The sequence below is a fragment of the Canis aureus genome, chromosome 19 (genome assembly GCF_053574225.1).
Source record: "Canis aureus isolate CA01 chromosome 19, VMU_Caureus_v.1.0, whole genome shotgun sequence".
Taxonomy (NCBI): domain Eukaryota; kingdom Metazoa; phylum Chordata; class Mammalia; order Carnivora; family Canidae; genus Canis; species Canis aureus.
The window spans coordinates 6,849,193-6,863,342 of record NC_135629.1 but is presented as its reverse complement, the minus strand read 5'-3'; the positions used below and the strand labels follow the sequence as shown (position 1 = coordinate 6,863,342).

Sequence of the window (14,150 nt, the reverse complement as noted above, 5' to 3'; positions counted from 1 at the left end):
CAGGGAACCTGCTTCTCCCTCTATGTCTGTGTCTCTCTGTGTCTCTCATGAATAAATAAATAAAATCTTTTAAAAAAGCAAATCTGTTCTTTTAACTTTCAAATATGTAATACCGTATTGTTATTATTATTTAAAGATTTATTTATTTATTTGAGAGAGAAAGTGCATGAGAAGTGGGAGGGGCAGAGGCAGAAGGGAGAATCTCAAGCAGACTCCACACTGAGCACCAAGCTCTGTGAGGGTTTGATCCATCACCCTGAGCTCATGATGACCCAAACCAAATTACAATAACCCTGCAAGGTATGTTTCATTATTCCTGTTTTATAGAGGCACCAGAACCCATAGTCTGTCTAATACACCCCAAAATGTTGGTCTAGGGCACATTTGGTCATGTGCCCAAATGAGCAGACCCTTAAATGACTGAGCCACCCAGGAGCCCCCTGCAATACCATATTATTATTAATTATAGTCACTATGTTGAACATTACATCCCTATGACTTATTTATTTTATTACTGGAAGTTCATACCTTTTGACTGCCCATTTCATCCATTCCCCATCCCCACCTCTGGCAACCACCAATCCATTCTCTGTATCTGTGAGTTTGGGTTCTTTGTAAATTTGTTTGTTTTTGGTACAGAATCTACTCTCAATCTACCAAGACCTTGGCAAGACAACAGCCTTCCCTGTGCCTCAGAGATGGACCACCTAGGTTTGGATCCTGACACATTGGTTTGTGGGATCTTGAGCAAATGACAACCTCTTATTGGCTCAGTTTCCTCCTTTGTCGTATGAGGACAATAACAGCGCTTATCTCATAGTGTTGTTGTGAAAATGGCATGAATTAAAACATGTAAGGCACTTAGACCAATGCTTGGTATAGAGCAGGCGTGGAATAAATGCCAGCTGAGATGATTTCAGGCCTCCAGACCTAGGCCATTCTTTCTTATTGTCAAAAGTGTATCTGACCTTCCAAGCACAGCTCAAGTGCCATTTTTTTTTTAAAGATTTTATTTATTTATTCATGAGAGACATAGAGAGAGAGAGAGAGTGAGGCAGAGACACGGGCAAAGGGAGAAGCAGGCTCCATGCAGGGAGCCCGACATGGGACTCGATCCAGGGGTCTCCAGGATAACACCCTGGGCTAAAGGCGGTGCCAAACCGCTGAGCCACCCGGGCTGCCCTCAAATGCCATTTTCTTTATGAAGCCCTGTGCTAGTTGCCTTACCAATTCCCACCCTCCTTCCCCCACTCCCTTAATCCTCCTTCCCCCAGAACCCCTGCCCTTCTTTCTTGCTAACAAAACTGTAGTTTTGTTCATCAGGACGTCATTACATCAGGAGTGGCAACAAGACAGTATTTGTATAGCGGCAAGAGCATGTGCTTTGGGGTCAGACACACTAGGATCCAACCACATTCCTGTCACCTGTGCACAGGATGACCTTGAGCATAGCAGTCACCTTCTCTTAGTTCTGGTTACCTCAATTGTGAACGAGGAATGGTAGTACCTTAGGGAGGAAAGGTAGCTAGTGCCTGCCCTTAGCAGTACTCAGTAAATGAAAGTTTCTTCTTCTACAGACCTCCTCTTACCCTCAGACATTCGGTGTCCAGCCTCAGCCCAGCCCATGCCCTGTCAAAATTGTATCTGACCTTTTAGACACAGCTAAAATATCACCTCCTTTACAAAGCCATATGTTAATTGCCTGACCAGTCCTCATCTTCCCTTCTCCACCCTCTTAATCCTCCTCCACCCCCCATCAGTCCTGCCCTACTTTCTTGCTAACAAAACTGCAGATTTGTTTTTCCAGCTCCAGTTAGTTTCTTGTTTTGTCAGCCTCCCTTGTAGCTGAAGTTGGCTGGGGTTCTGGGAAGGGTTTTGCTTCTCCTGACAAAAGAAGCCAACAGTGCTGGTGCTGTGTCTTGCCTCTCCTTCCTTCCTTGAACATAAATGTGATGGCAGGAGCAACAGTGGCCACCTTATGACCACGAGGAAAAGCCAAAGTAATTGCAGAGATGTTGAGCTGCCAAGCCCTTGTCAGCAGCTGCCTGCTTTCTTGTTATTTAAGGAAAATAAAACTTTATAGTCAAGATTTTTGATATGAACTTTCCTTCTCTTACATTATGTCTGTTAATTGAGCACCTACTGTGTGCTAGAACTGGGGATATATGGTGAACAAGTTGCATCCTTGTCCTCAAGGAATTTCTTGATGGATCAGGAGCCTGTGGGAACCCAGGGGCCAAATCAGACCAGGGTCAGTCAGGGAAATTTCCTGAAGGAGAGAATGCTGGGGTGAGTTTAGAAGGGCCAGAGGGGGGATCCCTGGGTGCCTCAGTGGTTTGGTGCCTGCCTTTGGCCCAGGGCATGATCCTGGAGTCCCAGGATCAAGACCCATGGCCGGCTCCCTGCATGGAGCCTGCTTCTCCCTCTGCCTATGTCTCTGCCTCTCTTCTCTCTGTGTGTGTCTTTCATGAGTAAATAAATAAAAATCTTAAAAAAAAAAAAAAAAAAAAAAGAAGAAGAGCCAGAGGGGACAATATGCAAAGGCATAGAGGCAAGGGGCCTTGTCCCACATGGGAAACAGTGGCAGGAAGCAACTCTGAAGAAGAAGGAGGTTGGGGGGAGGCCCAGGGAGCACCCCCACCTTGTCTCTGGGCATGTTGCTCTCCTGAGCCTAGTCAATTCTGCCTTGTGCCAGACTTGACTTTCTTAGGGTAGGGCACCTTGTTGCACAACTCCAAGGACCACTATTCTTAGTCACACACAGATCTCTGCTAAGGGCTCAGCAGGATGCATCCCCTCCACTAGAGCCTGAACCCAGCCAGGGGGGGTGGGGACAGAGACTAAGACTGATTCATTTCTGGGTCCCCTGAAGCCTGCACAGGACCTGGCAAAAAGCAGAAATGATGATGATGATGATGACAATGATATAAACAAGTACTTCCCAACTGCCAAGCAACCATCTGAGCACATTACAGGTGTCCTCTCATATGCTCCTCACCACAACTCTGGGACGGTTCGCTGTGGTGGTGCCCACTTTAGAGATGGCGCGGGGAGACTAAGGAACTTTCTCAGGGCTGTAGCTAGTAAGTGGTTGAGCAAAGGTAGTTGCTCTGTCCGTGTTGGGAGGTGGAAGGAGTGAAGCTGTCATCTCTACTCAGGCCCCTGTCATTAGCACTGGAATGAAGCCACTAAGTCATGGGAGTGCTATGCAAATGATGATGACTTGGCTTGTAGTCAGCCATTGGTGGGGCCCTGAGCAGTGTCCTTAAGGCCAGGGGAACTTCCTCAGGAAACTCATCCAGCAGAAGGGAAGAAAATGGAGCTTTTGTGAAGATTGGACCTGAGGGAGCCCTCTTTCTCCTTTTAGTGTCCTCACCCCATCCCTCCTCTACCCACATTTGTATTATAAGAAAGTATAAATGGAATTAAAAAAATTAAAGCTCAAGAATCAGTGCACATGGGACGCCTGGGTAGCTTAGCAGTTGAGCATCTGCCTTCAGTTCAGGGCGTGATCCTGGAGACCCAGGATCAAGTCCCACATCGGGCTCTCTGCATGGCGCCTGCTTCTCCCTCTGCCTATGTCTCTGCCTCTCTGTGTGTGTGTGTCTCTCATGAATAAAAAAATAAAATCTAAAAAAAAAGAAGAATTAGTGCACAGGGCAATGCATAACTCAAAAGGACAGCACTCACAGTGGAGCATCAGCCACTGGCAGAGGGATGTCTGGGATGGGTTTCAAAGCTCAAGTTCACCATGTGCAACCTCCTCTGGAGCAAGATGGATGGTGGGGTGTTGAGACACGAGAAGTGAAGAAAGCAGAAAGAGGAAAGAGAACACAGTATGTTCCCCAAGATCTTATTTCATGAGTGCAAGGCTTATATTATGCAGCAAGAAGCTGAGTTTCATATAGACAAGTGACTTGTTCTAGGTCTCCCAGCTGACAGGTGGTCTCGAATCAAAACCCTGCTCCAGCAAAGAACCCCATTCCTTGACCCTGGTTAGAGGCTCCTAAAGCCCCCTCTTGCAGGTGCTTCCCCCCCCCGTCCGAGGCTCATCCTACAAGGAAATGGAATGCCTGACTTCCTAGAATGTTTCTCCCAAAGACCCGGCCCTGCTGAGTCACTGGTGGTGCCAGGGCCTCTGTACCCACAGATCTTGCTAAACTGGATTTCCCCTTTGGTTCAGCCTACATTTTCTAAGCTCCTACTGTCACAAGGGACTGGGCCCATGGTTGGATACTCGGGGACACCAAGCTGTCACAGTCTCAACAGTGCTTTCGCCGCCTAGCTCAGATAGTACCCACTCTACATGAGGAGCAAGTGAGCTGGGTGGCACAGAGAGAGAGAGGCAGAGACACAGGCAGAGGGAGAAGCAGGCTCCATGCAGGAAGCCTGACATGGGACTTGATCCCGGGTCCCCAGGATCAGGCCCCGGGCCGAAGGCGGCGCCAAACTGCTAAGCCTCTTGGGCTGCCCTCAAATAATCTTTACACCCAACGTGGGGCTCGAATTCACCACTCCATGATCAAGAGCCGCATGCTCTACTGACTAAGCCATCCAGGTGCCCCACCCCTCTTCCACTTTTAAGGACCCTTGTGTCATTGTGACATTGGGCCCTCCCAGGTTGTCCAGGACCATCCTCCTAAATTAAGGTTAGCTGATGAGCAACCTTACTTCCACCTGAATTGTTAATTCTCCTTTGCCAGGTAACCTTAGTTTCCAGAGATTAGGATGCAGATATCTTTGGGGGCGGTTACTCAGGTTGTCACAGTCTCTAACCCTAGTGCCTGCCACAGCCTGGAGCCCTGCAGGGGCTAAATGTCTTCCTTCTTATTCATTAGAGACACACAGAGAGAGGCAGAGACATAGTAGGAGGGAGAGGCAGGCTCCCTGACGGGAACCTGATGTAGGACTCAATCCCAGGACCCTGGGACCACGACCTGAGCTGAAGGCAGATGCTAAACCACTAAGCCACTCGGGTGCCCCACATCTTCCTTCTTTTTCTTTTTTTTTTTTAAGATTTTATTTATTTATTCATGAGACACACACACACACACACACAGAGAGAAAGAGAGAGAGGCAGAGAAGCAGGCAGAGAAGCAGGCTCCATGCAGGGAGCCCGATGTGGGACTTGATCCTGGGTCTCCAGGATCACGCCCTGGGCTGAAGGCGGCACTAAACAGCTGAGCCACCCGGGCTGCCCCCACATCTTCCTTCTTAAACCAGGTTCCCTCTCTGGCTCCACCATGCTCCTGGGAACCCCCCAAACTTCAAAGATAGAAGGATGCCCTGGCTCCTTTCTCCCCAGATAGCCAAAGCCTCAGTTTACCCCATTTTTCCTTCAAGAAGCCCTGGCTTTTCTGTTCCTACTGCCTCCCTCCCAAGAGATCTGATAAGGAGACTGAGGGTTTTGGAGTTGGTTATAAGTGTGTTCTTATTCCTGTCCCTTAGATGCCTGGCTCCTCTACAAAATGGAGTATTAATATATGTCCCCACGAGTGTTGTGGGGATTAAATAATACTGTGCCCATAACAAGCCTAGAATACTGGCACTTAATAAATAAGAGTATCCCCTCCCCTTGCTCATGCTCAATGTCTTCCTCATTTGTTGATGATCCAATTTCCCTTAGGAGCACAGTTGACAGGGTAGATTCCCAGGATTCTTTCCTTTGGAGGTTCCTGCTCGGGGGCTGGTGTTAGGAGCCAAGTTAGGGTTAGGATATGGCTAGGGGAAGTCTGCATTATTAACAAAGGCAACATCTGCTAGGCAGAGTGTGGTCCACTCAGACCACCAGAACTTTTCCCCTAAGTGTTAAAATAGTCTCCCTGTCTGCCTCTGGCCTTGCCCTTCTAAACACATTGCTGGAATGCCCTGGCCTTTAGTTTCCCCGTGTGTAGAAGTTGGGCTGCCCTCTACAAGTTTCTTCCAGCTTTGACATTCTAGGAAACTAGTGCTCCCCTGGTTTTCATGATTCATCTGGTCAGCAAAGAACTTTGGAACTCAGGGTTTATGAGACCTGCAGGAAAGCCCAGAACAGCATGTTCTAATAATAAGATACATATGGTATATGGTATCTCGTAGGGAACAGAGGCCCTTGGAGTGCTCCAAGAAAAAAGGAGATTTTGTATTCAAAGAAGTTGGTTCAACACTGCTTTCCATCACTGCTTTCCATACCCACCTTATTGCAGCTCCAAAATGTATGACTGTGTGGGCAGCCTGGGTGGCTCAGTGGTTTAGCACTGCCTTCAGCCCAGGGAGTGATCCTGAAGACCTGGGGATCCTGAAGACCTGGGATCAAGTCCCACGTCGGGCTCCCTGCATGGAGCCTGCTTTTCCCTCTGCCTGTATCTCTGTCTCTCTCTGTGTGTCTCTCATGAATAAATAAATAAAATCTTTAAAAAAAATGTATGATTGTATGATTGTGTATTAAAGGCTCTGAAAAGGAGCACCTGGGTGGCTCAGTTGGTTGAGCATCTGCCTTTGGCTTGAATGATGATCCCAGGATTCTGGGATTGAGCCCTACATCAGGCTCCCTGCTCAATGAAGAGCCTGCTTTCTTTCTACCTCTGCTGCTCCCCCTGCTTGTGCTCACCGTCTCCCTTTCTCTGTCAGATAAATAAATAAAATCTTAAAAATAATAATAAAAATAAAGACTCTGAAAAGGGCTGCAGGAGAAAAAGCTCTTTCACACTATTAATTCCAACCTTTCCCCAAAACATGCAAGTGCACAGTCCTTTACTCCAGAACGTGGTTCAGTATAGTCTGACGCAGCTTTGGGAAATGCCATCGGCTTCAATCCTTGACGTTCTCTAGGTCAGCCTCTCCATCCTAGAGTCCCAGCCTGGGCACTGCTTCAGTGCCAATTCCCTCATCCGGAGTTCCTCCACCTCCATCAGGACAGTTGGGGAGGGGAATAAATCAGAAACAGACCCTCGGAAATGAGGGGCATGGAACAGAAATGGTCTTTTCACCAGCTTTGGGATCCCAAGGTGTGGGTGGTAAATCCTTCCAACAACCCCAGGCAGGGCTCGGGGTGGGGGTGGGGGAAGAAACTGAGTCAGCTGTCATGAGATCAAGAACCTGGTCCTGGCCCTGTCTCCAACTCACCCTGGGCCCTCGGGCGCAGCACTCTCCCTTCTAGGTTCTTATTCTCATCTACAAGACAGAGAATAATGTCATTTATGTTATTTATATCTTAGAATGCATGTATGGGGTTGTGGGTAGGAAAGTACATGGTAAAATTACCATTCCCTTTTGCCAGAACGTTATACTGAGAGGTATGTTGTTTTTTTTAAGATTAAAAAAAATAAAAATAAATAAAAATTAAAAAAAGATCTTATTTATTTATTCATGAGAGACAGAGAGAGGCAGACACAGGCAGAGGGAGAAACAGGCTCCATGCAGGGAGCCTGATGCAGGACTGGATCCCGGGTCTCCAGGATCACACTCTGGGCCGAAGGCAGGTGCTAAACCGCTGAGCCACCCAGGGACCCCATACTGAGAGGTATCTTGATTAAGTCACTGCTTCAATGGGGGCTGACAGAGCCTTTTGAATTCATGCTTTATCACTTTACTTCTCAGCTTCATGACTTTGAGTAAATCACTTCTCTGAGACTCAGTTTCCTTGTCTGTAAAATAGGGATCAGTGTCATTGTCTTGCAGGGTTGCTGTGAGGATTGAAATTAAAAGGACTTTACTTCTGAGCTCCCTGGGAATAGGAATCGTGTTTTTCTTGCTCTCTCTTACATTCTAGCCCCTGGCTTAGACAAAGTGCTTCATAGTCATAAAACAAGTCATAAAGTACTGAAATTAAGAGCTTAGAGACATGCTAGCCTAGCAGAGTTTCTTTAGCAGCTCCCTCTTCACTTTATACTACTTGTTCATACCCCTTCTTCTTCCACACTCTCCCCTTTCCTGCCCCATGCTCACCCCACCCCACCCCCACCTCAGCTCCCCAGGTTTGGCGACCTCTCCCTTTCTCCAAGCTACAGGTCCACAGAGTTGTAGCCAGGAGACCAAAACTGAGGCCCAGAAAGGGAAAGGGACTTGCCCAGGGTCACATAGCAAGACATCTAGATATGAACTCAGATCTGAGTCTGAAGTCAAGTGTGAGGGGAACCTCACAGAGGGAAAGAAGGAAGATGCTTCAGTTCCCACCTCCTCCACCATCTTATCCCCAGTCCATCCAGGCAGTTTAATGGTGAGATAACAACCCACGCTGCCTAGCCAGCTGACCACACACCAGATGGACCTGTTATGAATGTATATGACCCTTTTGGCCACAGCACACTCCACAAAGTAGCCAGGGCCTGAGGTTGCCTCTGAGCAGTGCAGGGTGGCACCTAGGCTGAACTAAAAAGGGACAAAATCTAGTCTGTGCAGAGAGAGGATTGGTTGAAGGCTGTTCATACAGAAAGACCTAGGAGTTCTAAAAGAACCTCTGAAAGGTAAATAAATGTCAGCACAATCATCTAACTTGGTGTCTAGCACATGGTAGGTGCATAAGCAATGTTTGTTAAAGTGTAATATGAGCCAACAAGGTGATAAAGCTAGAGAGCAAAGCTAACAGTTTTAGGTCGTATCAACAGAAGGACATAGTCTATAGTGAAGAAGATGATCCATATCTCACCATCTCCCAACCTAGGTTCAATCCTGGGTTCTGAACAGAATAGAGTCTGGACAGAGATAATCCAGGGGACATGTGGGATATTAAGATCAAACCCAAGAGAAATGTCTGGAGGAGTAGGGCACTAAGCCTAGGTAGGGATAAGCATTGCATGGACAGACCTGGTCACCATCCCCAAGTGTTCACAGGGCTTCCTGCAGGACAGAGGGACTAGATAGGGCTATTGAGCTCCAGAGGTCAGGACCTTGGGATGTCACCAGGGCAGATTCCAGCTCAAGATATAAAATAATTTTCTAAAATTCCTTTTTAAAAAAAGATTTTATTTATTTATTCATGAGAGACACAGACACACACAGAGAGGCAGAGCCATAGGCAGAGGGAGAAGGAGGCTCCCTGCAAGGAGCCCAATATGGGACTTGATCCCGGGACCCCAGGATGCCTGGGTGGCTCAGCGGTTGGGTGTCTGCCTTCGGCTTGGGGCCTGATCTCAGAGTGCAGGGATGGAGTCCCACATTGGGCTCCCTGCAGGGATGTGAGACTCAATCCCAGGACCGGGACCGCGCCTGAGCCAAAGGCAGACGCTCAACCACCGAGCCACCCAGGCGTCCCATATTCCTACTTAACTTTTAACTAAAAATCACTAACAGTATCTAGTTCAACCCTGATGTGCACCCTCTCAGGCACTGAATGTCATGCCTACTAAGTGGGGTTCCCAAGGCCAAGGGGAAGCTCCATAACAGACAGGTCTGCTGCGGTCCTCTTTCATTTCTTTATGGTCAGCCTACTGCAATGTATTGCGGCACCCTGGTGCCAGGTTGGGTGGATCTGAGCATCGAACAATGCGTTTTAACTGAATCAGCTCCTGCAGAGTGTATGAGTGGCTTCAAAGAGTCCCTGCAAAGAACCACGGATGTAGATAACTCTAATCCAGAGAGTGCAAGCGACCAGCAGGAAAAGTGCTGGACAGACAAAAGTGCTCCCCACTCGAGGCCATCATCAGCCACCTTACTATGTTGAAAACAATGATGAATGGGATCTCATACACACGGTATGGCTTACTGAAATAATAATAGAACTACTGGCAAGGTGGACTTCCATCCACTGTTGTTGGTGATTAAATTCACACTGAGTGCATATTGGGCCTTTGGACATTAGCTAATCATCACAGTATTTGTATATCATTTCTAAATCTATAAATATGCATCTGTTGGGGGTGCCTAAAGCATTTTTCTTTTTTAAAAAAGATTTTATTTATTTATTTGAGAGAGGGGTGGGAGAGGGAGAGAGAGAGAGAGAGAGAGCACAAGCACACAAGGGGTGGGGAGAGGCAAATGGAGAAGCAGATTCCCCACTGAACAGGAAGCCCAATGCAGGACTCGATCCCAGGACCCTGGGATCATGACCTGAGCCAAAGGCAGATACTTAACTGACTGAGCCACCCAGATGTCCCTAAACCATTTTTCTTGAGAAGCATGTACAATCAAAAAGTGTGGCAGGAGGGGTGCCTGGGTGGCTCAGTGGTTGAGCACCTGCCTTTGACTCAGGTCAGGATCGTGGAGTCCCAGAATCGGTGTGGTCTGCCTCAGGCTTCCTGCGGGGAGCCTGCCTCTCCCTCTGCCTAGGTCCCTGCCTCTTTCTCTGTCTCTCATGAATAAATAAATAAAATCTTTAAAATTAAAAAAAAAAAAGTGTGGTAGGAGCACCTGGGTGGTTCAGTTGCCTGGGTGTCTGACTCTTGATTTTGGTGCAAGCTGTGATCTCAGGGTCATGGGGCAGAGCCTTGTGTCAGGCTCTGCATGCTGGTTATGGAACCCACTTAGGATTATCTCTCTCCCTTTCCCTCTGCACCACTCCCTTCCCTGCCCAGTTTTCTAGCTCTCTCTCTTCCTCTCTCTCAAAATTTTTTTTTAAAAAAGTGTGACAACCATTACTCCAGATCCTTAGACCCAGTGAGACACTAAAGGATGCTGGGATGCTGGTCCCTGTTTGGGTTTGGGGCTGAATCAGATTTGTTTCAGATTTAGGAACTAAGAAAAACTAGCGGGGGAGTGTGCCCTCCAATAAAAATTGTTGAGCCCCTCCCCCCACAACATTTGGAGATTAATGGAAAGAAACCAAAAGCTCTTTTTTTTTTTTTTTGAAACCAAAAGCTCTTAAAAGGTTTTCCCCAGCTCTGACTCTCCAAGGTGGGTGCCTATTTAATCAGCCAGAGCCAGTCCAGCCTCCTTTCTCATTCTGTCATCTAAGTTTCTTTCTGTCTCCTCTCTCTTTTCCATCTTTTTCTCTGGTCTCTCTCTCTCCCTCCCTCCCCACCAACACATATGCAATTGACAACAGCAAAAACCAGAAAAGAGGCATCCAGTTTAAGAGAAGGAGATTGCTCAGTCTTTAATGTCAGACAGACCTGGATTCAGTTCCCACCGCTATCCTCCACAGACTGAGATCATTGCATGGCAGCTACATTCATTCTCAGAGCCTCAGAATCCTCCCCTGGAAAAAAAGGCATGCCTGCAACTCAACAATAAAATGACAACCTACTTTTAAAATGGTCAAAGAATTTGAACAGACATTTCTCTGAAGAAATGGGCAGTAGCACTTGGAATGATGTTCAACATCTTTTTATTAAGAGAAATGCAAATCAAAACCACAATGAGAGGGCACCTGGCTGCCTCAGTTGGAAGAGCATATGACTCTTAATCTTGGGGTTATGAGTTTGAGCCCTATGTTGGGTGTAGAGATTACTTAAATAAATAAAACTTGAAAAACAAAACGAAACCGCAATGAAATACCACTTCATACCCTCTAGGATGGCTACAATAAGAAATCCAGATAATAACAAGGGCAGACAAGGATGTGGAAAATTTCGAGCCTTCATGCACAACTGGTGGGATTGTAGAATGATACAGCCACTTTGGAAAAGTTTAGTGATTTCTCAAAATGTCAAACATAGATTCACCATATGACCCTGCAAGTACACTCCTAGGTATACACTCAAAAGAAGTGAAGACCTATGTCCACACAAAAAATTCATACATCAATGTCCTCGGCCGCTTTATTCATAATGGCCACAAAGTGGAAACAACCCAAGCTGATGAATGAATAAACAAAATGTGATACAATCGTACAACACCATTCAGCCAGAAAGAGGGAAGAAACGCTGGTAACAGACTACAACATGGGTAAACCTTGAAAGCATGATGTTAAGTGAAATAAGCCAGCCAAAATTATGATATAATCCCATTTATATAAAATGTCCAGAATAAGCAAATCCTTACAGATAAAATCCACAAAGTAGGTTAGTGGTTGCCATGGGAAGGAGGAAATGCAGGGTGACTGCTAAAGGGTCTGGGGTTTATTTGGGGATGACAAAAATTCTAAATGAGATAGTGGTAATGGTTGCACCACTCTGTGAATATAGAGTTACCAAAAAACACTGACTTGGACACTTTAAAAGTGTGAAGCTGATGGCATGTGAATGAGATCTCAATAAAGTTGTTACTGGAAAAAAAAAAAAAAGAATGAGGCCTCCCCCTCCCCCACCCTAGAGTTGCTATGAAAGTGGAGTGAGGCCCCTGGCAACGGGATGCCCAGCACATCCCCAGGGTGGAGCCCATGCTGGAGAGAGAGAGCGCTCTTTTACAGGGGCCTGGAGAGGATTTGAGAGCACAGGTACCCGGGCGTTTTAGAGGGCTACGCCAGCCCCAGTTCGACGAGTTTCAGAGACAAGAGGGATCCCATTATTTATAGATCTGTTTGGTTTGGACCCAAAACAAAACACCGCACACTTCCCTCACCGCAACTCCCCACCAACACGCACTCCTGACTCAACATTTTTCTGGCAGTTTCTAAACAAAGCAGTATAAAATAACCAGCACGTGCCTATCATCTTTCTTACCCCCCTTAAAAAGAAATCGGATTGGCTGGAGGCCTGAAGGCCAATTGAGAGGAGAGGGGTTGGGATGCTCCCTCGGAGCGCGGGGTGGGGGTGGGGGTGCTCCTGATGCAGGTGGGGGGGGTGGGAGCGGGTCAGGGAGGGGCGGGGCTCCCCTCCCCCAAGGCCTGGCTCTGCCTCTTCAGCATTTTCTCCCCAAAAGTGCCTTTGAGCCCAAAGCTGAGGAGACGACTGGCTTCCTCATCCTCTCCAGCCCACCAGGCCGGGCAGGAGGGCGCCTTCGGAGGGGCCGGGAAGGCAGCCGCCTTCGCTTGTTGGTCAAGCACAGAGACTGGGACGTTTTGAGGGGAAACACCTTCGTCTTCCCAAGCGTTTGGTTCCACAAAGGCAGAGCGGGCGAAGCCTTCAGAGCCCTAGTTTGGCTCTTCATTCTACAAATGGGGAAACTGAGCCCTCAAAGGTTTTTTCTGAAGGTCCTGCAGCAGGTCAGCGACAGAAACAGGAGTTGGGTCACCTGCTGTGGCAGGACCTGGCCTGGCCGCAGCCTCAAGACACCCCAGGGAGGTGCATACTTGTCATCCTCCCCCGATACTTCTAGAGGAGGAGGCAGGTGCTCAGCCAGCTAGGCAGGCGCAGAGCTGGGATCCAATCCAGGCCCACCGAGGAGCCCCAAAATGTCAGGCCGGTGGGAGAGCCCGTCCTCCTAAAGACCAGCGCTCCACTCGCCCCTCACCCGGCACGTGTCCCATTACCTGCGGTCCCGAGGCCGGTGTGCGCCGCCCGCGGAGCCGTGTGCGCGGTGCAGACGCCGGCGGGCCGGGAAGAGCGCGGCCGCGGCCAGGCCACGCCCCCGTGACCGGGAGGGCGGCGCGGGAGTTGCCCGGGGCCCCGCTCGCTCACCCGGGTGGCATTCCTTCCTGCTGGTGCTATCGGCCCCAGGCCTTCCTGGAGTCTTCCTCCTGACACCCCAGGCACCGCAGATGGGGCGGCTAAACCCTCAGACCCGCGCCCTGGGCCGGGCCATGACTGCTGACTCAGGAGGCAGCGACGGAGGGGGTAGTCGCAGCGCCCTCGCTGGGCCACGCTCTGGGCACAGAGAAGGTGGGGTGTGTTCCAGATTCCCACCTCGTTGGTGAGTCTGACTCAGGACCCAGCCGTGTGGGCCAACCCAATGCCTTCCCAAGGGGTGAGCCGGGCAGGCAGCAGGACGGGAGGCCCCAGGGCTCAGAGGAAGGGGGGGGGGGGGAACTCCTGTGAATGGGACTGGCGGTGCCCTCTCCTGGTGAGGAAACTGGGCAAAGGCTAGAATATCCATTGCCTTGTGGAGACAGGAAAAACACAGGTCCCAAGGGGGTGTGTGTGGGGGGGACTGACCTACAGTGAGTCCAAGAATAACCCCAGCTCCGCCTGCCTCTGCTGCTTACTGATCAATTTGGAAGTAGGACAGTAAACAAGTCCTACACTGTCCTGGGGAGCACCCAGGCCAGCTAGAGACAGGCCATGACAGGCCCCAAGAGGGCAAGGCCCAGGGAGCTGTGGGTTCCCAGGAGGGCTTCCTGGAAGAGTTATTTGCATCTTAAGCTCAGGCCAAAATCTCAGAGTCGTCCCTGACTCTGCGCTCTCATACTCTGTATC

The 14,150-nt window shown here is 48.8% G+C and overlaps 1 protein-coding gene across 4 annotated transcripts in view; it reads right to left on the bottom strand.

Moving 5' to 3' along the window:
* Positions 1-13,686, bottom strand: part of TMEM40 (transmembrane protein 40) — a 43,264-nt gene extending 29,578 nt beyond the window's left edge. For 2 of the 4 annotated variants that reach the window (XM_077857746.1, XM_077857747.1), the window contains exon 1: positions 13,268-13,686. The gene's annotated coding sequence lies outside the window, so the exon portion shown is untranslated. Of the gene's footprint in view, positions 1-11,027; positions 11,053-13,267 lie in introns of those variants that run through there. The other 2 variants (XM_077857744.1, XM_077857745.1) reach the window with 2 other exon arrangements.
* Between the last annotated feature and the right edge of the window lie 464 nt (positions 13,687-14,150).